This window comes from Ranitomeya imitator, chromosome 1 (assembly GCF_032444005.1).
Source record: "Ranitomeya imitator isolate aRanImi1 chromosome 1, aRanImi1.pri, whole genome shotgun sequence".
In the NCBI taxonomy this organism is placed as follows: Eukaryota; Metazoa; Chordata; class Amphibia; order Anura; family Dendrobatidae; genus Ranitomeya; species Ranitomeya imitator.
This window is the reverse complement of record NC_091282.1, coordinates 273,018,633-273,043,985: the sequence shown is the minus strand read 5'-3', so window position 1 is coordinate 273,043,985 and position 25,353 is coordinate 273,018,633. Positions and strand designations below refer to the sequence as shown.

Below are 25,353 nucleotides of genomic sequence, written 5' to 3'. Positions count from 1 at the left end.
GCGTGTAACCCCCGTGCCTGGCAAAAAAAAAACACAGATGGAGGCGTGGAGCCCACATGCCTGGCTAATATCCTATAGAGGGAGGCGTGGAGCCCACATGACTGGATGATATCCCACAGAGGGAAGCGTGGAGCCCACATGACTGGCTGATATCCCACAGAGGGAGGCGTGGAGCCCACATGCCTCGCTATCATCCCCACAAAGGGAGACATGTAGCCCACATGCCTGGCTAACATCCCACAGAGAGGCGTGTAGCCCCCATACTTGGCAAAAGCTACACAGATGGAGGCATGATTATATAATTCACCAGTATATTGCGGTCACTTCGTGGACAAGAGGAGACATAACATGGGTAATTAACCCTTGATTTATCTAGCATACTTTATGCTATTCATGCTTGATACATTGTAATGGTTTTAGCAATGCATGTTGGCACTAGACATGGTGGCGGTTACAGGTTGAACAGATTAGTCTTGGTACTGACAAGTGACTAACTGTTTGTTTATGTTACATTGCTTGTATACATTGCTTTCCACATGTATATGTAATTTTTTAGCATAGCATGTCGTCCTGATCTACCCTGTCACTGTTATTTTCTTTTGGGATCACACTATTTTATTACATCCAATTATATATATTGGTATTTAATCTATGTGGTAACCTTTAATAAAACATTTATATTTTGAGATACATTTTGACTCATGTTCTCATATTTGACAGATGGAGGCGTGTAGCCCACATGCCTGGCTAACATCCCACAGAGAGGCGTGGAGCCCAAAAGCCTGGCTAACATCTCACAGAGGGAGGCGAGTAGCCCACATCCCTGGCTAAAACCCCACAGAGGGAGGCAGGAAGCCTACATGACTGGCTAAAACCACACAGAGAGAGGCTTATTGACCACATGCCTGGCAAAAAACCCACAGAGGGAGGCATGTAGCCTACATGACTGGCTAAAACCACACAGAGAGGCTTATTGACCACATGCCTGGCTAAAACCACACAGAGGGAGGCATTTAGACCACATGCCTGGCAAAAACCCCACAGAAGGAGGTGTGTCGCCCACATGTTTAGCTAACATCCCACAGAGGGAGGCATGTAGTCCCCATGTTTGGTAAAAATCCCATAGAGGGAGGTGTGTAGCTCACATGCCTGGCTAACACCCTACAGGGGGAGGAGTGTGACTTTATTACGCATACTCTTTATGGTTTTATTAAACCTTTCCACAAGGCTGTCTGTCAGTGGATGGTAAACTGACCTCTTCAGTTGTGTAATTTGCAAGGCCTTACACAGTTCCCTCATCTCTTTACTCATAAAGGATTTTCCTTGGTTGGTCAGGATCTCCCTCGGTAGTCCTGTTCGGGCAAAGAGGTTGACCAACCCAGTGGCTATACTTCTCTCTGAGGAGTTTCTCAGGGGAACCTCTTCTGGGTACCCCATAACATAGTCGAGCACAATCAAAATAAATTGATTTCCACCAGCAGACTTAACCAGGGGCCAACCAGGTCCATGGCAGTTTGCTAAACCAGCACCTCTATAATGGCAAGATGGGGTTTCGGAAGTGATATGTTGGAGCGGTTAACTGGCAGGTGGGACAGGACTTGCAATACCTTAGGATTTCCCGGTGACATGCGGGCCAATAGAACCTCCAAGTGACCTGTTTTTGGGAGTGGGCCATGTCTAACACTCTCTGTCTATAGGGTCCTGGTACCAACAATTGCTCTCCACTCATCATAAAATAGGGAAATCTGGTGTCAGCCCCCGGCTACTGCACTATGCCATTTATAATGGTTACATTTTTGAATGTGTCTTTTAAAGTTAGGTCCCTATGTTTGGCGGATCCAAAATTTTCTCCAGTCACTCCTATCTCAGGAATGTCTGCTTCAGGAGATACTGCCTTCTCATACCCCACCATTACACAGAAGGGAAACCCGTCAGACTCTGGGTGTGTTGAGACTTCTTTAGGGGCAACCCGTTGAGGCCCATCCACTTCCCCCACAAGTCCCAAAACAATAAAAAGTCCTGGCCTATCATAATTGGGTGCGATAAATTCTGAACCCTCCCAACCTCATGGGACTCAGGCCATGTGCACACGTTCAGTATTTTTCAAGTTTTTTCGTGTTTTTTCGCTATAAAAACACGAAAAAAACGCTCACATATGCCTCCTATTATTTACAGTGTATTCCGCATTTCTTGTGCAAATGTTGCATTTTTTCCGCGAAAAAATCGCATTGCGGAAAAAAAAGCAACATGTTCATTAAATTTGCGGAATTGCGGGGATTCTGCACACCTAGGAATGCATTGATCTGCTTACTTTCCGCATGGGGCTGTGCACACCATGCGAGAAGTAAGCAGATTATGTGCGGTTGGTACCCAGGGTAGAGGAGAGGAGACTCTCCTCCATGGACTGGGCACCATATAATTGGAAAAAAAAAAAAGAATTAAAATAGAAAATCGTGATATACTCACCTTCGATAGCCCCGGAGTCTTCCCGCCTCTCAGCGGTGCACGCTGCCGCTTCCGTTCCTATAGGTGGTGTGTGTGAAGGACCTGCGATGACGTCGCCATCTTGTGATTGGTCGCGTGACCGCTCATGTGACCGCTCACGTGACCGCGACGTCATCGAAGGTCCTGCACACACACACCATCTATAGGAACGGACGCCGCTGAGGAGATCGGCTGTTTGCAGGTGAGTATAACCATTTTTTTTATTTTTTTTATTATTTTTAAACGTTCAATCTTTTACTATTGATGCTGCATAGGCAGCATCTATAGTAAAAAGTTGGTCACACTTGTCAAACACTATGTTTGACAAGTGTGACCAACCTGTCAGTCAGTTTTCCAAGCGATGCTACAGATCGCTTGGAAAACAGCATTCTGCAAGCTAATTTCGCTTGCAAAATGCTAAAAAAAAAACGCAAAAAAAAAAAATGCGGATTTCTTGCAAAAAATTTCCGGTTTTCTTCAGGAAATTTCTGCAAGAAATCCTGACGTGTGCACATACCCTCAGTACTTCGAGCCATCTCAATGACCACTCTGGTCACCAGATAGTCTTTAGCATCCCTGTGAATGCACCTTCTTCCCAGGGATCAGTTGGAGAGGGAGTGTTGCCCCCATGAGGGTCACCAAACTCCCTGAGTCTAGTTGACCAGTTATTTGTAGACAATTCACTTTTACGGAACAAGCTTGGGGACCCCCACTGGGTGGGCAGTCAACACTGCATGCTGGATATGCGTAGTATGAACACCGACTTTCCATACTACAGGCCATCTGTTCGGGGGTTAGGAGAAAATGGGCGGCTATGTGACCTGGGTCATCACATCTCCAGCAAATTACATCCCCAGCTGAGACTTTCAGCATGACCTCAGCCACCCCTTTGGACCTTGGACTTCTCACCCTCTTTTGAGCATCCGATCCCTGTTAGGACTCATAATATGGAGTGAAGTGCCTCCCCAGGGAACCCTTGACCTCCTGATACCTTTCAATCAGTCCGACCAGGTCATTGGCATTCCAGGGATTTCCCTGGGCAACCCAAGTCTGCATTGGCCTCGGAAGGGAGTGCATGAACCAGTTCATTACAAGTCGCTCTACCATCTACGCTAGGGTAGAGGACTTTGGCTGCAACCAATTTTGGATGAGGTGCAGTAGGTCAAACATTTGGGAGGGAGGGGGTTTGTCCTGTTGATATGCCCAGCGATGGACCTGTTGTGCCCTGGCAGTCATTGTCAACCCCTAGCGCGCCAACATTTCCGGTTTCAATTTAGCATATTCTTTGGCATCCTGTAAGGCTAAATCATAGTAGGGCTTTTGTGGCTCCCCCATTAAGCATGCTGCCAGGACTTCCACCCACTGCTCTGGCAGGAGTTTCTCCATATCAAAAAACGGTTAGAAAGGTCTCAGTCATCACTCGGGGTCAATTTTTCAAGGCTCTCCTCACCGCCTTCCAGACAGAGAAATCATCAGCTGACCTTGGAGTCGGAGCTGACGCCGTGCCACAAACCGTCTCTGCAAGTAATTCAATCGGCTGCTGCTGTTGTTGGTGCTGCTGCTGAAGCTGGATCTATTGCTGCTTCTGCTGTTTCTGGATTTGTTGCTGCTGGAGCTTTTGTATAAACAGCTTATTTGTCTCCTGTTGTGCCAGGTGTTGTTGTTGCTGGGCTTGAAACAGATATTTAATCAGGTCCTCCATTCTGTCTGACGTTGCTTCCTTGCTTATTGCCACCTTCACCTAAGATATGCAGCACTTCTGTAGCAGTCACACGTGTTCCCTGGAAACGCTGCCCCCATTTCTAACACTAAATGTAACAAACCTACTCACTGCTGGATGAGGTATCACAGAAACCAATTTTGTTTGAAAGTTCGGATGGTTTAATTCACTCCACAAAAACCACAACACAGGAAAATTTAAATACAGCCTGTTCCTTGCACAAAGTGAATCATAAAGTAAAAAATCCATTCAAAAGGAGTGAAGGTTCGCCCACTTGAGTTAGATTCCAGCTTTTCAGACCTTTAGCCAAGACACACTCTAGGAGATATACACGCCTCCACACATAGACCATGTGTGAGACAAACAGGCCCCATTTTACAACGTGAACCACACCCAAGGATGGAGATATGGTGAACAGCCGTCCCGCCCAACTCTTCAGCTGTTCACTGTAAACCTGACCCTGTCATGGCCAGTTAGCCCCTCTTAGTACTATATGTACTAGTGCATTACTCCAGGTTTACATCACAAAGGACAACCCCCTCATTGATACATATCTTTCATCCACTATGAGTCTTTCAGCCACCTTACACCCTGATACCTTCGCTTATGTTTCCCTCTTTTTAAGTCCACATTGTTAGACTTTTCAAACCCTTCTACCTGCATGTGGCAGTTGTGTTATCGCCCTCCAAGCAAATCCAACCAGTTTCTGGACCACTTTGCAACCTGGCCTTCCACACTTTCTAACTTGTGACATTCCCTCTCTCAACCTGGTGGACTTTAACATCCCCATTGATAATCTGCTCTCCACATCTGCAACTCTTTGTCTAACTTCCTCCTTAGGCTTGTTTCACATTTGCGTTTTTTGCCACTGCGTTTTAGCGCAAAAAAATACATGCGTTTTTTTTCCTATACTTAACATTAAAAACGCATTCGTTTTTTTGCATGCGTTTTGACGACGCATGCGTCGTTTCTATGCATGCGTTTTGTTGCAGAAATGCAACATGTAGTAATTTCTAGCAGCGTTTTTTTGCCGCGAAAAAACGCATGCGTTTTTTTGCGGCAAAAAAACGTATTGCTGTCTATGTAAACGCATGCGTTTTTAAGCACATGTGTTTGCATGCGTTTTTAAACGCCTGCATTTTAATAGAAAAACACAAGAATACACACTGATAAGCCACCCCCTAACCCTAAGGGATCCTAACCCTAAGGGTTAGGGTTAGGATCCCTAGGGTTAGGGTCCCTAGGGTTAGGGTCCCTAGGGTTAGGGTTAGGGTCCCTAGGGTTAGGGTTAGGATCCCTAGGGTTAGGGTTAGGATCCCTAGGGTTAGGGTTAGGATCCCTAGGGTTAGGGTTAGGATCCTTAGGGTTAGGATCCCTAGGGTTACTAGGGATTCTAACCCTAGCTATTTCTGTTTATAGTGGGTTATGTAGTTGATTTTGATGATTGGCAGCTGTCACACACTTCTCATCATGCGTTTCAAAAACGCAAACGCAGGAAAAAACGCATGTAAACGCGTCAAAACGCCGCATTTGTTTTAACACATGCAAAAACGCATGCATCTAAAAAACACAGAGCTTAAACGCATTTAAGTGCGTTTTTTCACCAAATGCGTTTGCGTTTAAAACGCTGCGTTTTTAAACGCAAATGTGAAACCAGCCTTACACAGCTTACTAACTCTCCTATGGACAGAGACTAATACCTTGGTGGCCTCAGAAAGACCTTTTTGAACCAGGGCTACCATCCAATAACAACTGAAAACCAGATTGCAAAAGCCACCAGAATATGAAGGAATCATTTCCTACATTACAAAACTAAACAAGAAAGCAACTGGATGCCTATAGTAGTCACCTATAATCCAAATCTGGAGCCTACGACCTTTATTCCAAAAAGATGCCCAATTACAATCTATTTTTTCCAGATTCCCCACTTCTGCGTTTTAGGCAGCCCCTAAATCTAAGGGTATGTTTCCACGTTCAAGAAACGCTGCGTGTTTGACGCTGCACAGAGCCGCAGCGTCAAACATGCAGCGTCCAGATGTTACAGCATAGTGGAGGGGATTTAATGAAATCCCGTCTCCACTATGCGTGGTAACACGCATCCGGTCGGCTCTGCAATTCCGGACATGCTACGCGTCTTTTTAGATCGCAGCATGTCCGTTTACCTTGCGGTGACGCTGCGCCGCCACAAGGTATAACACAGGGCCCTATGTGTGGGGTGCGATGATACCGGATGTGTGGAATGAACACATCCGGCATCATCGCATCCCCAGAAGGGGGCGGAGCGATTTTGCCGCTCCATCCAAACCGCCGGCCATCCTGAACGTGGATACGTACCCTTAGAAGCATCATTGCCAGAATCTGCCTGTCCTCGCCAACAGCTACGGGAACCTTTCCCTGCAACCAGAAAAATTGTAAAATCTGTCCATTTATAATGACCACGGACAAGATAAAAGATACCCAACTCACATTAGAACCACAGTATCCCAGGTACTTTCAACTACATCACATCTAATGAAGTGTACTTAATTATATGTACCAAATGCCCACTTGGGTGTCTGTATGTACGGGAGACAGGGTAAAAACTTAGAACAAGGATGAATTCTCATTGTTACACAAAAAAAAGAAAAAAAAGAATAGATCTACCTGTCACCAAACATTTTAGTATCCCTAATAACAGCATCATGGATATGAAATTACTCTCAGAGAGGCAGAAAAATTCAGGAGTACAAACTTATGACAACCTTTGACACACTCAGAGCAGGAATGAAAGTGTTCCATTCATTTATGTCTTTCCACTTCAACTAAGGGTACCGTCACACAGTGGCACTTTGATCGCTAGGACGGCACGATCCGTGACGTTCCAGCGATATCGTTACGATCTCGCTGTGTCTGACACGCTACTGCGATCAGGGACCCCGCTGAGAATCGTACGTCGTAGCAGATCGTCTGAAACTTTCTTTCGTCGCTGGATCTCCCACTGACATCGCTGAATCGGCGTGTGTGACGCCGATTCAGCGATGTCTTCACTGGTAACCAGGGTAAACATCGGGTTACTAAGCGCAGGGCCGCGCTTAGTAACCCGATGTTTACCCTGGTTACCAGCGTAAACGTTAAAAAAACAAACACTCCATACTTACCTTCAGCTGTCTGTCCCCGGCGCTGTGCTTCTCTGCACTCCTCCTGCATCCTGTGTCAGCGCCGGCCAGCCAGAAAGCAGAGCGGTGACGTCACCGCTGTGCTTTCCGGCTGATCGGCGCTGACAGTGCAGAGGAAAGCAGAGCGCCAGAGGACAGACAGCTGAAGGTAAGTATGTAATGTTTGTTTTTTTAACGTTTACGCTGGTAACCAGGGTAAACATCGGGTTACTAAGCGCGGCCCTGCGCTTAGTAACCCGATGTTTACCCTGGTTACCGGGGACCTCGGGGTCGCTGGAGAGCTGTCTGTGTGACAGCTCTCCAGCGACCAAACAGCGACGCTGCAGCGATCGACATCGTTGTCGTATCGCTGCAGCGTCGTTTCAGTGTGACGGTACCCTAAGGAATGTGCTCATCAGACCTTTTGGGGGCATCACAACCATGGACCAATCACAGGTCAATAACATTTTCACTTTCCTTATCTATTAACTGCTCCAATATTTACTGCCATGACTTTATCTCTCCTTCCCTCATTGATAGTTCTGGTTCGCATCACTTGTCTTATCTATTGCATTATTCTTGTGCCCTGTGGTGTATAAATATGTGACTGTTCAGATTTTGTGTTATTCTATGCCTGATGAAGAGACCTGAGTAGTCTTGAAAGCTTGCAATTTGTTACCATCTTTTCAGTTAGCCATTAACTGTTCTCAACCAATGAGGATTGTTAAGTTTTAATATTTTTCTATCTACTGGCTAACACGGTACAAAGATATATAACTCTCCTACACATGAGGACAGGAAAACTCTGGACCTGATCTTCTCCCGGCTCTGCTCAGTGTATGATTTTACTAACTCCCCTCTCCCACTCTCTGACCACAACCTTCTTTCCTTCTCTGTGAAGAACTTTCACCCTGCTCAGGACACTCCCACTTACCATACAGTACAGACCAAAAGTTTGGACACGCCTTCTCATTTAAACATTTTTCTGTATTTTCATGACTATAAAAATTGTACATTCACACTGAAAGCATCAAAACTATGAATTAACAGATGTGGAATTATATACTTAGCAAAAGAAAAGTGTGAAACAACTGAAATTACGTCATATTCTAGATTCAATATTCCATCAATACCCAGCAGCTTATAAACTATCTCCAGTCATCTTTAGCTCTAACCTCCTGCCCAGACTTAGCATTGTCACATTATAGTAAGACAATGGGAAGTACCCTGGATGGAGCAGCACCTGCTACACGCAAAACAACCCGACACAGACGACGGCAACTGTGTCACATGCTGCAAACACATTTTCTCCAGCATTGCCCAAGGGTGCGCCAAGCGTCAGTGGAGAAAATTGTTTTCAGCAGAAGACTTCGTCCACTATAAGTTCATGCTCAAAACTTGTATATCTTTGTACTGTGTTAGCCTGTAGATAAAATATTAAGATTTGAGCGTCCTCAGTGGTTGAAACTTTTTAATGGCTAATTGAAAAGATGCTAACAAATTGCAAGCTTTTGAGACTACTCAGGTCTCTTCATCAGGAATATGTGATTCTATGCCTGATGAAGAGACCTGATTAGTCACACAATCTTGTAATTTGCTACCATCTTTTCAGTTAGCCTAAAGGTATCAACCATTGAGGACTCTCAATTCTTAATATTACTCAAAATTTATAACTCTGCTCACCATCTGGCCAAACAAGTCTACTTCATCACCCTCATGACATCACTAGCCGTCAATCCAAAATTACTTTTCAAAACTTTTCACTTCCTCCTTCTTCCTTCCTAAAGTACAGTCCTCCATTACCAACCTTAGCACTGATGATTTGGCCACTTCCTATAAAAAAAATTCAAACATATTTTTGCTAAATCCTCCCAGAGCCTGGATCCCTTTCCCTCCCACACCTCAAATTCACTTTCCACCTTTATACCTGCTACAGAAGAAGTTACCAGGCTCCTATTCTTCTTCTCACCCTACAACCTGCACAGAGTACCCTATTCCCTCTCATTTGCACCAGTCCCTCTCCTTGGCTGTCACTGCCCACCTAACTAAAATATTTCCTCTTCATTCAAACACACCATCACAACCCTTTAAATCTACTATATAATTGTCTAAGGGTCACTTCCGTTTTTCTGTCCTTCTGTCTTTCTGTCTGTCACGGATATTCATTGGACGCGGCCTCTGTTTGTCATGGAATCCAAGTCGCTGATAGGTCTCGCCAGTTACCTGTCATGGTTGCCGCGACCAATCAGCGACGGCCGCAGTCCGATTAGTTCCTCCCTACTCCCCTGCAGTCGGCGCCCGTTCCATACTCCCCGCAGTCACCTGTGACATACGTGGCTGGGCAATATACTACGTAGCTTGGGAATATACTACGTGACTGGCCAATATACTATGTGGCTGGGCAATATACTACGTGGCTCTGCTGTATACTACGTCGCTGTGCAATATACTACGTAGCTCTGTGCTGTATGCTACGTCACTGGGCAATATACTACGTGGCTGGGCAATATACTACGTCACTGGGCAATATACTACGTAACTGGGCAATATACTACGTGGCTGGGCAATATACTACGTCACTGGGCAATATACTACGTGGCTGGGCAATATACTACGTGGCTGGGCAATATACTATGTGGGCTTTGCAATATACTACGTGGCTGGGCAATATACTACGTGGACATGCATATTCTAGAATACCCGATGCGTTAGAATCGGGCCACCATCTAGTAAAAAATAAAATCCCTCAACCAGAACTGCACTACTAATTGCAGACCTTTCTCTAATCTTCTCTTCATCTCTAAACTCCTGGAATGCTTGGTCCACACTAGTCTAATCCAATGGGCAGCATGGTGGCGCAGTGGTTAGCACAGCAGCCTTGCAGCGCTGGAGTCCTGGGTTCAAGCCCCACTAAGGACAACATCTGCAAAGAGTTTGTATGTTCTCTCCGTGTTGTCCTCAATGTTAGCGCTATATAAAAATAAAGATTATTATTATCTCTCAGATAACGTTTTTCTTGATCCTTTACAACCTTGTTTCTGTTCTTTACATGCTACTGAAATTGCCCTTACTAAAGTCTCTAACGATCTACTGACAACTAAATCTAATGCCCACTACTCCATGTTGATTCTCCTGGATCTCTCCGCTTCACTTGACAATGTGAATCACTAGCTCCTCCTCACTATGCTTTGCTCTATCAGCCTCGAGGACATCGTTCTCTGGTGTTTCACATGACAAGCACTTTTTACCTATTGTGTCCTCTGTTTTTCCTTCTAGATTGTAAGCTTGCAAGCAGGGCCCTGGCTCCTCCTGTAACTGGTGAACTATGTGTTACTTTGTATGAGCTTTATTGTTTGTGGATGCCCCTACTTAATTGTAAAATGCCATAGAATATGTCAGCGCTATATAAATAAAATAATAATTATTATTATTATTACTATTATTAAAGGTCAGAACTGGTACATTATAAGAACATAGGGGCTAAAATGGAGGACATTATAAGTGTATGGGAACACTATTATTATATTAGGGGCCAGAAAGGGGGACACTGTGCTGTATGGAGGGGGGAAATTAAGGGACATTCTGAATGTATGGGGTTCAGAGTGGGGGACTTTATATGTGTATGAGAGGGTCACAATGGGGATATTATAAGTGTATATTCGTCCAGAATTATAGACATTATAAGTGTATGGAGTCCAGAATGTAGACTTTATAAGTATATAGGGGCCAGAATGGGGACATTATAATCATATTGCGGCCAAATTGTAAGACATTATAAGGGTATGTGCACACGTAGAATGGTCCACTGCAGATTTTTCCTGCGTTTTTCATGCGGATTTATCGCGGATTTACTGCGGATTTACCGCGTTTTTTGTGCGGATTCCATTGCAGTTTTACACCTGCGGTTTTCTATTATGGAGCAGGTGTAAAACCGCTGCAGATTCCGCACAAAGAATTGACATGCTGCGGAATGTAAACCGCTGCGTTTCCGCCCGTTTTTTTCCGCAGCATGGGCACAGCGTTTTCAGTTTCCCATAGGTTTACATTGTACTGTAAACTCATGGGAAACTGCTGCGGACCCGCAGCTGCGGATCCGCTGCGGATCTGCAGCAAAATCCGAATCGTGTGCACAGAGCCTCAGTGTATGGGGCAAGAATTAGGGACATACAGTTATATGAAAAAGTTTGGGCACCCCTATTAATCTTAAGCTTAATGTTTTATAAAAAATGTTTTTTTTGCAACAGTTTCAGTTTCATATATCTAATAACTGTTGGACACAGTAATGTTTCTGCCTTGAAATGAGGTTTATTGTACTAACAGAAAATGTGCAATCTGCATTCAAACAAAATTTGACAGGTGCATAAGTATGGGCACCCTTATCATTTTCTTGTTTTAAATACTCCTACCTACTTTTTACTGACTTACTAAACCACTTTTTTTGGTTTTCTAACATTATTGAGCTTTGAACTTCATAGCCAGGTGTATGCAATCATGAGAAAAGCTACTTAAAGTGGCCACTTGCAAGTTGTTCTCCTGTTTGAATCTCCTCTGAAGAGTGGCATCATGGGCTCCTCAAAACAACTGTCTAATGATCTGAAAACAAAAAAACATAGTTGTTCAGGGGAAGGATACAAAAAGCTGTCTCAGAGATTTAACCTGTCAATTTCCACTGTGAGGAACATAGTAAGGAAAAGGACGAACACAGGTACAGTTCTTGTTAAGGCCAGAAGTGGCAGGCCAAGAAAAACATCAGAAAGGCAGAGAAGAAGAATGGTGAGATCAGTCAAGGACAATCCTCAGACCACCTCCAGAGAGCTGCAGCATCAACTTGCTGCAGGTGGTGTCACTGTGCATCGGTCAACTATACAACGCACTTTGCACAAGGAGAAGCTGTATGGGAGAGTGATACGGAAGAAGCCGTTTCTGCAAGCACGCCACAAACAGAGTCGGCTGAGGTATGCAAAAGCACATTTGGAGAAGCCAATTTCTTTTTGGAAGAAGGTCCTGTGGACTGATGAAACCAAGATTGAGTTGTTTGGTCATACAAAAAGACGTTATGAATGGTGGCCAAAAAGCACAGCATTCCAAAAAAAACACTTGCTACCCACAGTAAAATTTGGTGGAGGTTCCATCGTGCTTTGGGGCTGTGTGGCCAATGCCGGCACCAAGAATCTTGTTAAAGTTGAGGGACGCATGAATTCCTCTCAGTATCAGCAGATTCTTGACAATAATGTTCATGAATCAGTGACAAAGTTGAAATTACGCAGGGGATGGATCTTTCAGCAAGACAATGATCCAAAACACCGCTCCAAATCTACTCAGGCATTCATGCAGAGGAACAATTATACTGTTCTGGAATGGGCATCCCAGTCCCCAGACCTGAATATCATTGAACATCTGTGGGATCATTTGAAGAGGGCTGTCCATGCTCGGCGACCATCAAACTTAACTGAACTGGTATTGTTTTGTAAAGAGGAATGGTTAAAAATATCTTCATCCAGGATCCAGGAACTCATTAAAAGCTACATGAAGCAACTGGAGGCTGTTATTTTTGCAAAAGGAGGATCTACTAAATATTAATGTCACTTTTCTGGTGGGGTGCCCATACGTATGCACCTGTCAAATTTTGTTTGAATGCAGATTGCACATTTTCTGTTAGTACAATAAACCTTATTTCAAGGCAGAAACATTACTGTGTCCAACAGTTATTAGATATATGAAACTGAAATAGCTGTTGCAAAAAAAAACAATTTTTATAAAACATTAAACTTAAGAGTAATAGGGGTGCCCAAACTTTTTCATATAACTGTATAGACTACCGTTCAATAGTATAGGGTCACCCAGCCAATTTTGTGTTTTCCATGAAAACTTATACTTTTATTAATCAAATGAGTTGCCAAATGAATTGAAACTCTAGTCCAGACATTGACAAGGTTCGAAAAAAAAGATTTTTATTTGAAATAATAATTTTCTCCTTCAAACTTTCCTTTTGTCAAACAATGCTCCCTTTGCAGCAATTACAGCATTGCAGATTGACATTCTAGCAGTTAATTTGCTTAGGTAATCTGGAGAAAATTCACCCCATGCTTCCTGAAGCCCCTCCCACAAGTTGGTTTGGCTTGATGGGCACTTTTGGCGTACCATACGGTCAAGCTGCTCCCACAACAGCTCAATGGTTTGAGATCTGGTGACTGCGCTGGCCACTCCATTACAGATAATACCAACTGCCTTTTTCTTCCCTAAATAGTTTTTGCATAATTTGGAGGTGTGCTTTGGGTCATTGTCCTGTTGTAGGATGAAATTGGCTCCAATCGAGCGCTGTCCACAGGGTATGGCATGGCGTTGCAAAATGGAGTGATAGCCTTCCTTATTCAAAATCCCTTTTACCTTGTACAAATCTCCCACTTTACCAGCACCAAAGCAACCTCAGACCATCACATTACCTCCTCCATGCTTGACATATGGCATCAGGCACTCTTCCAGCATCTTTTCAGTTGTTCTGCGTCTCACAAATGTTCTTCTGTGTGATCCAAACATCTCAAACTTGGATTCGTCTGTTCATAACACTTTTTTCCAATCTTCCTCTGTCCAATATCTGTGTTCTTTTGCCCATATTAATCTTTTCCTTTTATTAGCCAGTCTCAGATATGGCTTTTTCTTTGCCACTCTGCCCTGAAGGCCAGCATCCCGGAGTCGCCTCTTCACTGTAGACGTTGACACTGGCATTATGCGTGTACTATTTAATGAAGCTGCCGGTTGAGGACCTGTGAGCCGTCGATTTCTCAAACTACAGACTCTAGTGTACTTGTCTTATTGCTCAGTTGTGCAGCGGGGCCTCACACTTCTCCTTCTACTCTGATTAGAGCCTGTTTGTGCTCTCCTCTGAAAGGAGTAGTACACACCGTTGTAGGAAATCTTCAGTTTCTTGGCAATTTCTCGCATGGAATAGCCTTCATTTTTAAGAACAAGAATAGACTGCTGAGTTTCACTTGAAAGTTCTTTTTTTCTGGAAATTTTGAGAGTTAAATGCAGTGTTCCCCAACTTCGGTCCTCAAGAGCCACCAACCATCACCTGGACAGGCAAGCATTCAATCACCTGTGCAATACTAAGGAAATCCTGAAAACATGACCTGTTGGTGGCTCTTGAGGACCGGAGTTGGGGAGCACTGGTTTAAAGGAACCAACAAATGTAATGCTCCTGATTCTCAACTAGCTCAAATGAAGGTCAGGTTTATAGGTTTTCTAATCAGCCAAACTGTTTTCAGCTGTGCTAACATACTCGCACAAGGGTTTTCAAGGGTATTCTAACCATCCATTAGCCTTTTTACATAGTTAGCAAACTGTACCATAAGAACACTGGAGTGATGGTTGTTGGAAATGGGCCTCTATACACCTATGTAGATATTACATTACAAACCAGACATTTGCAGCTAGAATAGTCATTTACCACATTAACAGTGTATAGAGTGTATTTCTGAATCATTTAATGTTAGCTTAATTGGGAAAAAACTGCGCTTTTCTTTCAAAAATAAGGAAATTTTTAAGTGACCCTAAACTTTTGAACGTAGTGTAAGTATATGAGGAGCAGAATGGGGGTATTATAAATGTATGGGGGTCATTACGAGTGTACGGAGACCAGAATGGGAGATATTATGTGTATGTGGACCAGTATTGGGGGACAGTATAAGTGTATAGGGTACATTATAAGTGTATGCGGGCTAGAATGGGGGCATTACTGCCTTAGGCCGGCTTAACATTTTCGGTTGTGTCCGCAGCGTTTCATCCGCAGTAATCCACATGCATTGTATATTCCTATATTTAACATTAGAAACACAAGTGTCTGCGTTTGATTGCGTTTGGCCGCGTTTGACGACGCATGCGTCATTTCATCGTCTGCGGTTTGGCGCGATGAACGCTACATGCAGTAATTTTGTAGGCGTCAATTAGCTGCCTAGAAACGTATGCGGTTGTTAGCGGCACAAATGCGGCAAAAAAACAACGCATTGCTGGCTATATGAACGCATGTGGCCGCAAGTACATGCGTTTGCTTGCGTCCACGAACGCATGCGTTGCACCAGAGAAAAACATGTCTAGACACTGATTAGCCACCCCCCCCCCACATAAAAGGTGATAAAGGGAGGTAGTGGCATTGCCAGGTCACTACACAGCAGACTGGGAAACAGACCACACAGAGGAAAGCACCTTGGAAGAAAAAAGACTCTGAACAATGTGAGTATATCAAAGCCAATGCCTGTATTTTCTATTTTCTGTTGCTACATGTCCTAATATCTTCCATTTCTTTCTGCATGCATCAGAATGTCTTCTTCTTCTGATGAGGAGCAACGCCCTGGGCCTTCTGAAGCCGAACATGTCAGTGAAGTGAGTACTCACCTCGTCAGATTGGTAAGTATTCACTGTCACATCTACACATATGACAATTTTTTTTTCCTTTTTTTAGAGTTCTTCTACTGCGGCAGAGGCTGGGCAGCAGCAGCGGACTCACAGTCGGGTGGCAAGGCGACAGCGTGTACGTATACAAGGCTGACTGTTTACTGTATCCTCACTTTAGTATTCTTGAATCTTCCTTTCTTTACTTTACTCTTTCTTTACATTTTTCTTCTGCACTCCTTTTGTATCTTGACTTTCCTTATTCATGCCATTTCTCATCCTCTGTTTCCTTTCTTTTCCTTATGTTAATGTATCCAACATTAATGTCTTTATTTATTTTTTAGGTTCCAGAACGGGATGAAGATCTAATAGAAAATAACCTCCTCATCTCCCTGGTCCAGGAGCGAGTCCCGTTGTGGGACACCCGGGTTCCACAGCACTCGGACAATGTGATGATCCGGCACCTATGGAATGAGGTGGCCAAAGCGATGTGGGATGGCTGGGACAACGCCCCTACTCAGGTCCGAAGTTCATTTTGTAAGTATTGCAATGCAGTGTGAAGCAGCAGTGACCTTGGCCGTGCTCACACAACTGTGTGTGATGAGAGAAACTCTCTGGAGTTTCTCTCATCACACACAGTTGTGTGAGCACGGCCAAAAGTACATTGTGTAACCATAATTTTTTTTCTTTCAACAGTGCAGAAAGTCAAAACACGTTGGCGTTCGATGAAGGACCGCTTCAACAAGGACCTGTGTCAAGAGAGCCGTGTTCCCAGTGGTTCAGGAGCAAGGATCCGAAAGTACAAATACCATCGTATTCTCGTATTTTTAAGACCGGTCCTTGCCCAGAGAACGTAAGTATTTCTCTCGTGCATTTGGTTGTGTTGTATTGCCATAATCTGTATGTTTCTATTCCACAGTAGTTGGCGTCTGGTTAATTTTTGATATTAATGTTTTTTTTCTTTTTTTCACAGCACATGGAGCAGTACTGTTGGCCCAGGTTCTGGAGTGGTCCTTCATCAGACAGCCACGGACCCGTCCAGCCATCCAGCAGCGCTGCAGCAAGTGGGCCTCCCACACTACCTGGAGACCAGGAAGCTGGCCCATCAGGTGTTCCCCTTTCCCAGTCCTCTGCTTCAGCCCCCTTCTTTTTGGGCTCCTCCCGGCAGCGGCAGAGGACATCGGACAGGTCCCTCATGCCCGAGTTTTTGCACTTGAGATCGGTTTTTCACAAAGGACTCAAGGCTTTGGGTGACCGAATGGATATTTCCCTTAGCCACATGAATACACATATCCAGGAGGTCACCAAAAGCCTTGACCAAGTAAAAGCTGACCTCCAGAGGCCAGCACATAATTTCTTTAACCAAATTGAGCAGGGCATGTCGGAACACCTTACTCCTGATCTCCAGCTTACTGTCATGCAGGCCTGCAATGCTGTTTACGTGCAGGCTATGCAGCAGAGTCGGTATTTTCAGCAGACAGTGTCGGCATATCCACCTGTGCCCTCACTGTCACGATTAACCTCAATGCCGACCTCTGCTGCATACCACTGCACGGCCACCTCTATTCCTAGCACTGCCGGACACCAGTACAGCACCACTGTTATGAACTGGTGGTTTAGGAGAAAGATGGTACGAGCTCTGAAGGAGGTGGTACCTGTACTGACCGCAGTCCCTAAGCTCAACACAACACTAGAAGTAGCCGTGGGATGCTCTTGTCACTCCCTAGGCACCTTATCACAGCCTGAGAACTAACTACCCCTAAAGATAGAAACAGGAAAACTATCTTGCCTCAGAGAAAATCCCCAAAGGATAGATAGCCCCACACAAGTAATGACTGTGAGTGGAGAGGGAAAAGACATACACAGAATGAAACCAGGATGTAGCACAGGAGGCCAGTCTAGCTAGATAGATAGGACAGGATAGAATACTGAGCGGTCAGTATTAAAAACTACAAAAATCCACGCACAGTTTACAAATATCTCCACACCTGACTAAAGGTGTGGAGGGTAAATCTGCTTCCCAGAGCTTCCAGCTTAACTGAATTAATCCATACTGACAAGCTGGACAAAACATAGAATGCACAGAACGAATAAGTCCACAACATGTGGACAAAAAAGAGCAAAGCAAGGACTTAACTTTGCTGAACTAGTCAGGATATCAGGGAAATCCAAGAGAGATGTGAATCCAACCAGGAACCATTGACAAGTGGCACTGGCTGAAGGGAAGAGCCAGGCATAAATAGCTGAGCAGAAAGACAATCAGTGGAAGCAGCTGCAGACTGCTAAATCCAAGGAGCAGCCATACCACTTAAAACCACCGGAGGGAGCCCAAGAGCAGAACTCACAAAAGTGCCACTTACAACCACCGGAGGGAGCCCAAGAGCGGAATTCACAACAGTACCCCCCCTTGAGGAGGGGTCACCGAACCCTCACCAGAGCCCCCAGGCCGATCAGGACGAGCCATGTGAAAAGCACGAACCAAATCGGCGGCATGGACATCGGAGGCAACAACCCAAGAATTATCCTCCTGGCCATAACCCTTCCACTTGACAAGATACTGAAGCCTCCGCCTCGAAAAACGAGAATCCAAAATTTTCTCAACCTCATATTCCAACTCTCCCTCAACCAACACCGGGGCAGGAGGATCAACCGAGGGAACAACGGGCACCACATATCTCCGCAACAAAGATCTATGGAAAACATTATGAATGGCAAAAGAGGCTGGAAGAGCCAAACGAAAAGACACCGGATTGATAATTTCAGAAATCTTATAAGGACCAATAAACCGAGGCTTAAACTTAGGGGAAGAAACCTTCATAGGAACATGACGAGAAGACAACCAAACCAAATCCCCCACACGAAGCCGGGGACCAACACACCGACGGCGGTTACCAAAACGTTGAGCCCTTTCCTGAGACAACGTCAAATTGTCCACCACATGAGTCCAAATCTGCTGCAGCCTGTCCACCACAGAATCCACACCAGGACAATCAGAAGGCTCAACCTGCCCCGAAGAAAAACGAGGATGAAAACCAAAATTACAAAAGAAAGGTGAAACCAAAGTAGCCAAACTAGCCCTATTATTAAGGGCAAACTCGGCCAACGGCAAGAAAGCCACCCAATCATCCTGATCAGCAGACACAAAGCATCTCAAATAGGTTTCCAAGGTCTGATTAGTTCGCTCAGTTTGGCCATTAGTCTGAGGATGAAACGCCGAAGAAAAAGACAAATCAATGCCCATCCTAGCACAAAAGGCCCGCCAAAACCTAGAGACAAACTGAGAACCTCTGTCAGACACAATATTCTCCGGAATGCCATGCAAACGAACCACATGCTGAAAAAACAATGGAACCAAATCTGAGGAGGAAGGCAACTTAGGCAAAGGTACCAGATGGACCATTTTAGAGAACCGGTCACAAACAACCCAGATAACAGACATCTTCTGGGAAACAGGAAGATCCGAAATAAAATTCATGGAAATATGCGTCCAGGGCCTCTCAGGTACCGGCAAAGGCAAAAGCAACCCACTAGCGCGGGAACAGCAAGGCTTGGCTCGGGCGCAAGTCCCACAGGACTGCACAAAAGCACGCGCATCGCGCGACAATGAAGGCCACCAAAAGGACCTAGCAACCAAATCTCTGGTACCAAAAATCCCAGGATGACCAGCCAACACTGAACAATGAACCTCAGAAATCACCTTACTTGTCCATCCATCAGGAACAAACAGCTTCCCTACTGGACAGCGGTCAGGCCTATCAGCCTGAAATTCCCGAAGCACCCGCCGCAAATCAGGGGAGATGGCAGAAAGAATCACCCCTTCCTTAAGAATGCCAACCGGCTCAAGGACTCCAGGAGAATCAGACGAAAAACTCCTAGAAAGGGCATCAGCCTTAACATTCTTAGATCCCGGAAGATACGAGATCACAAAATCAAAACGGGAGAAAAACAGGGACCATCGAGCCTGTCTAGGATTCAGCCGCTTGGCCGACTCGGGGTAAATCAGATTCTTATGATCAGTCCAGACCACAACGCGGTGCTTAGCTCCCTCAAGCCAATGTCGCCACTCCTCAAACGCCCACTTCATAGCCAACAACTCCCGATTGCCGACATCATAATTGCGTTCCGCAGGTGAAAACTTTCTGGAAAAAAAAGCACATGGTTTCATCAAAGAACCATCAGAATCCCTCTGAGACAAAACGGCCCCTGCCCCAATCTCAGAAGCGTCAACCTCAACCTGAAAAGGAAGAGAAACATCCGGCTGACGCAACACAAGGGCAGAAGTAAATCGGCGTTTAAGCTCCCGAAAGGCCTCAACAGCCGCAGAGGACCAATTCGTCACATCAGCGCCTTTCTTCGTCAAATCAGTAAGGGGTTTAACCACACTGGAAAAGTTGGCAATGAAACGGCGATAGAAATTAGCAAAGCCCAAAAATTTTTGAAGGCTCTTCACAGATGTGGGTTGAATCCAGTCATGAATAGCTTGGACCTTAACAGGATCCATTTCCATAGACGAGGGAGAAAAAATAAAACCCAAAAAAGAGACCTTCTGAACTCCGAATAGGCACTTAGACCCCTTCACAAATAAAGCATTATCACGAAGGATTTGGAACACCATCCTGACCTGCTTCACATGAGACTCCCAATCATCGGAAAAAAATCAAAATATCATCCAAATATACGACCATGAATTTATCAAGATAATTGCGGAAAATATCATGCATGAAGGATTGGAACACAGATGGAGCATTAGAGAGCCCGAATGGCATCACAAGGTATTCAAAATGGCCTTCGGGCGTATTAAATGCAGTTTTCCATTCGTCACCCTGTTTAATACGAACAAGATTACATGCCCCTCGGAGGTCAATCTTAGTAAACCAACTAGCCCCCTTAATCTGAGCAAACAAATCAGAAAGCAAAGGCAAGGGGTATTGGAATTTGACCGTGATCTTATTAAGAAGACGATAATCTATACAGGGTCTCAAGGAGCCATCCTTCTTAGCAACAAAAAAGAAACCCGCTCCCAATGGTGACGAAGATGGCCGAATATGCCCTTTCTCCAAAGATTCCTTAACATAGCTCCGCATGGCGGCATGCTCTGCCACAGACAGATTGAAAAGTCGGCCCTTAGGGAACTTACAACCAGGAATCAAGTTAATAGCACAATCACAGTCCCTATGTGGAGGAAGGGAACTGGACTTGGGCTCATCAAATACATCCTGGAAATCCGACAAAAACTCAGGGACCTCAGAAGAGGGGGAAGAGGAAATTGACATCAAAGGAACGTCACTATGTACCCTTTGACAACCCCAACTAGTCACAGACATAGTTTTCCAATCCAGCACCGGATTATGTTCCTGTAATCATGGAAAACCCAGTACAACAACATCATGCAGGTTATGCAACACCAGAAAACGGCAATTTTCCTGATGTGCAGGAGCTATTTACATGGTCATCTGCGTCCAGTACTGAGGTTTATCCTTGGCCAATGGAGTAGCATCAATGCCCCTCAAAGGAATAGGGCTCTGTAAAGGCTGCAAGGAAAAACCACAGCGCCTGGCGAATTCTAAGTCCATTAAGTTCAGGGCAGCGCCTGAATCCACAAATGCCATGACAGAAAAGGACGACAATGAGCAAATCAGGGTCACAGATAAAAGAAATTTAGGCTGTACAGTGCTAATGGCAACAGACCTAGCGACCCTCCTAGTACGTTTAGGGCAATCAGAAATAACATGAGCAGAATCACCATGGCAAAAACACAGCTTATTCTGACGTCTGAATTCCTGCCGTTCTGTTCTAGTCAAAATCCTATCACATTGCATAGGTTCAGGACTCTGCTCAGAGGACACTGCCATATGGTGCATAGCTTTGCGCTCGTGCAAACGCCGATCAATCTGAATGGCTAGAGATATAGATTCACTCAAACCAGTAGGCGTAGGGAAGCCCACCATAACATCTTTAAGGGCTTCAGAAAGACCTTTTCTGAAAATAGCAGCCAGAGCATCCTCATTCCATTTAGTGAGCACAGACCATTTCCTAAATTTCTGGCAGTATAATTCTGCCGCTTCCTGACCTTGACACAAGGCCAACAGGGTTTTTTCTGCATGATCCACAGAATTAGGTTCATCATACAATAATCCGAGCGCTTGAAAAAATGCGTCTACATTCAGCAATGCCGGATCCCCTGATTCAAGGGAGAATGCCCAGTCCTGAGGGTCATCATGCAGCAAGGATATGATGATTTTAACTTGCTGAATGGGATCACCAGAAGAACGGGGTTTCAAAGCAAAAAACAATTTGCAGTTATTTTTAAAGTTCAAAAACTTGGATCTGTCTCCAAAAAACAAATCAGGAGTAGGAATTCTAGGCTCCAAAGCCGGAGTCTGGACAACATAATCTTGGATACTCTGTACTCTTGCAGCAAGTTGATCCACACGAGAAAACAAACCCTGAACATCCATGCCAGAGCATAAATCCAGAACCACCCAGAGATGAAGAGGAAAAAAAATACAAAAGAGAGCACAGAAAAAAAAAATGGCTCAGAATTTTTTCCTTCTTTTGAGATGCATTTAATTCATTTATGGCCACTTGTACTGTTATGATCTGGTGGTTAAGGAGCAACATGGGACGAGCTCTGAAGGAAGTGGTATCTGTACTGACCGCAGTCCCTAAGCTCAACACAACACTAGAAGTAGCCGTGGGATGCTCCTAACACTCCCTAGGCACCTCGTCACAGCCTGAGAACTAACTACCCCTAAAGACAGAAACAGGAAAACTATCTTGCCTCAGAGAAAATCCCCAAAGGATAGATAGCCCCCCACAAATAATGACTGAGAGTGGAGAGGGAAAAGACATACACAGAATGAAACCAGGATGAGCACAGGAGGCCAGTCTAGCTTGATAGATAGGACAGGATGGAATACTGTGCGGTCAGTATAAAACACTACTAAAAATCCACGCAGAGTTTACAAAAATCTCCACACCTGACTAAAGGTGTGGAGGGTAAATCTGCTTCCCAGAGCTTCCAGCATCACTGAATTAATTCATACTGACAAGCTGGACAAACATAGAAAGCACAGAATGGATAATTCCACAACCTGTGGACAGAAAAGAGCAAGCAAGGACTTAGCTTAGCTGAACTGGTCAGGATAACAGGGAAATCCAAAGAGATGTGAATCCAACCAGGAACCATAGGCAAGTGGCACCAGCTGAAGGAAAGAGCCAGGCTAAATAGCCGAGCAGAATAGACAATCAGTGGAAGCAGCTGCAGACAGCTAAATCCAAGGAGCAGCCCTACCACTTAAAACCACCGGAGGGAGCCCAAGAGCAGAACTCACAAAAGTGCCACTTACAACCACCGGAGGGAGCCGAAGAGCGGAATTCACAACACTTGGCCCAGGCGCAAGTCCCACAGGACTGCACAAAAGCACGCACATCGCGCGACAAGGAAGGCCACCAAAAGGACCTAGCAACCAAATATCTGGTACCGAAAATCCCAGGATGACCAGCCAACACTGAACAATGAACCTCAGAAATTACCTTACTTGTCCATCTATCAGGAACAAACAGCTTCCCCACTGGACAGCGGTCAGGCTTATCAGCCTGAAATTCCCAAAGCACCCGCCGCAAATCAGGGGAGATGGCAGAAAGAATCACCCCTTCCTTAAGAATGCCAACCGGCTCAAGGACTCCAGGAGAATCAGGCAAAAAACTCCTAGAGAGGGCATCAGCCTTAACATTCTTAGATCCCGGAAGATACGAGACCACAAAATCAAAACGGGAGAAAAACAGGGACCATCGAGCCTGTCTAGGATTCAGCCGCTTGGCCGACTCGAGGTAAATCAGATTCTTATGATCAGTCAAGACCACCCCCCGCGGTGCTTAGCTCCCTCAAGCCAATGTCACCACTCCTCAAACGCCCACTTCATAGCCAACAACTCCCTATTGCCGACATCATAATTGCGTTCCGCAGGCGAAAACTTTCTGGAAAAAAAAGCACACGGTTTCATCAAAGAACCATCAGAATCCCTCTGAGACAAAACGGCCCCTGCCCCAATCTCAGAAGAGTCAACCTCAACCTGAAAAGGAAGAGAAACATCCGGCTGACGCAACACAGGGGCAGAAGTAAATCGGCGTTTAAGCTCCCGAAAGGCCTCAACAGCCGCAGAGGACCAATTCGTCACATCAGCGCCTTTCTTCGTCAAATCTGTAAGGGGCTTAACCACACTGGAAAGTTGGCAATGAAACGGCGATAGAAATTAGCAAAGCCCAAAAATTTTTGAAGACTCTTCACAGATGTGGGTTGAATCCAGTCATGAATAGCTTGGACCTTAACAGGATCCATTTCCATAGACGAGGGAGAAAAAATAAAACCCAAAAAAGAGACCTTCTGAACTCCGAATAGGCACTTAGACCCCTTCACAAATAAAGCATTATCACGAAGGATCTGGAATACCATCCTGACCTGCTTCACATGAGACTCCCAATCATTGGAAAAAATCAAAATATCATCCATATATACAACCATGAATTTATCAAGATAATTGCGGAAAAAATCATGCATGAAAGATTGGAACACAGATGGAGCATTAGAGAGCCCGAATGGCATCACAAGGTATTCAAAATGGCCTTCGGGCGTATTAAATGCAGTTTTCCATTCGTCACCCTGTTTAATACGAACAAGATTATATGCCCCTCGGAGGTCAATCTTAGTAAACCAACTAGCCCCCTTAATCTGAGCAAACAAATCAGAAAGCAAAGGCAAGGGGTATTGGAATTTGACTGTGATCTTATTAAGAAGACGATAATCTATACAGGGTCTCAAGGAGCCATCCTTCTTAGCAACAAAAAAGAAACCCGCTCCCAATGGTGACGAAGACGGCCGAATATGCTCCTTCTCCAAAGATTCCTTAACATAGCTCCGCATGGCGGCATGCTCTGGCACAGACAGATTGAAAAGTCGGCTCTTAGGGAACTTACAACCAGGAATCAAGTTAATAGCACAATCACAGTCCCTATGTGGAGGAAGGGAACTGGACTTGGGCTCATCAAATACATCCTGGAAATCCGACAAAAACTCAGGGACCTCAGAAGAGGGGGAAGAGGAAATTGACATCAAAGGAACGTCACAATGTACCCCTTGACAACCCCAACTAGTCACAGACATAGTTTTCCAATCCAGCACCGGATTATGTTCCTGTAACCATGGAAAACCCAGTACAACAACATCATGCAGGTTATGCAACACCAGAAAACGGCAATCTTCCTGATGTGCTGGAGCCATGTACATGGTCATCTGCGTCCGGTACTGAGGTTTATCCTTGGCCAATGGTGTAGCATCAATGCCCCTCAAAGGAATAGGGCTCTGCAAAGGCTGCAAGGAAAAACCACAGCGCCTGGCGAATTCTAAGTCCATTAAGTTCAGGGCAGCGCCTGAATCCACAAATGCCATGACAGAAAAGGATGACAATGAGCAAATCAGGGTCACAGATAAAAGAAATTTAGGCTGTACAGTACTGATGGTAACAGACCTAGCGACCCTCCTAGTACGCTTAGGGCAATCAGAAATAACATGAGCAGAATCACCACAGTAAAAACACAGCCTATTCTGACGTCTGAATTCCTGCCGTT

General features: G+C 44.9%; 1 long non-coding RNA gene across 1 annotated transcript in view; it reads left to right on the top strand.

Moving 5' to 3' along the window:
* LOC138668878 (uncharacterized) overlaps positions 1-25,353 on the top strand; it is a 265,220-nt gene that overhangs the window by 58,157 nt on the left and 181,710 nt on the right. The gene's annotated exons all lie outside the window — the stretch shown is intronic.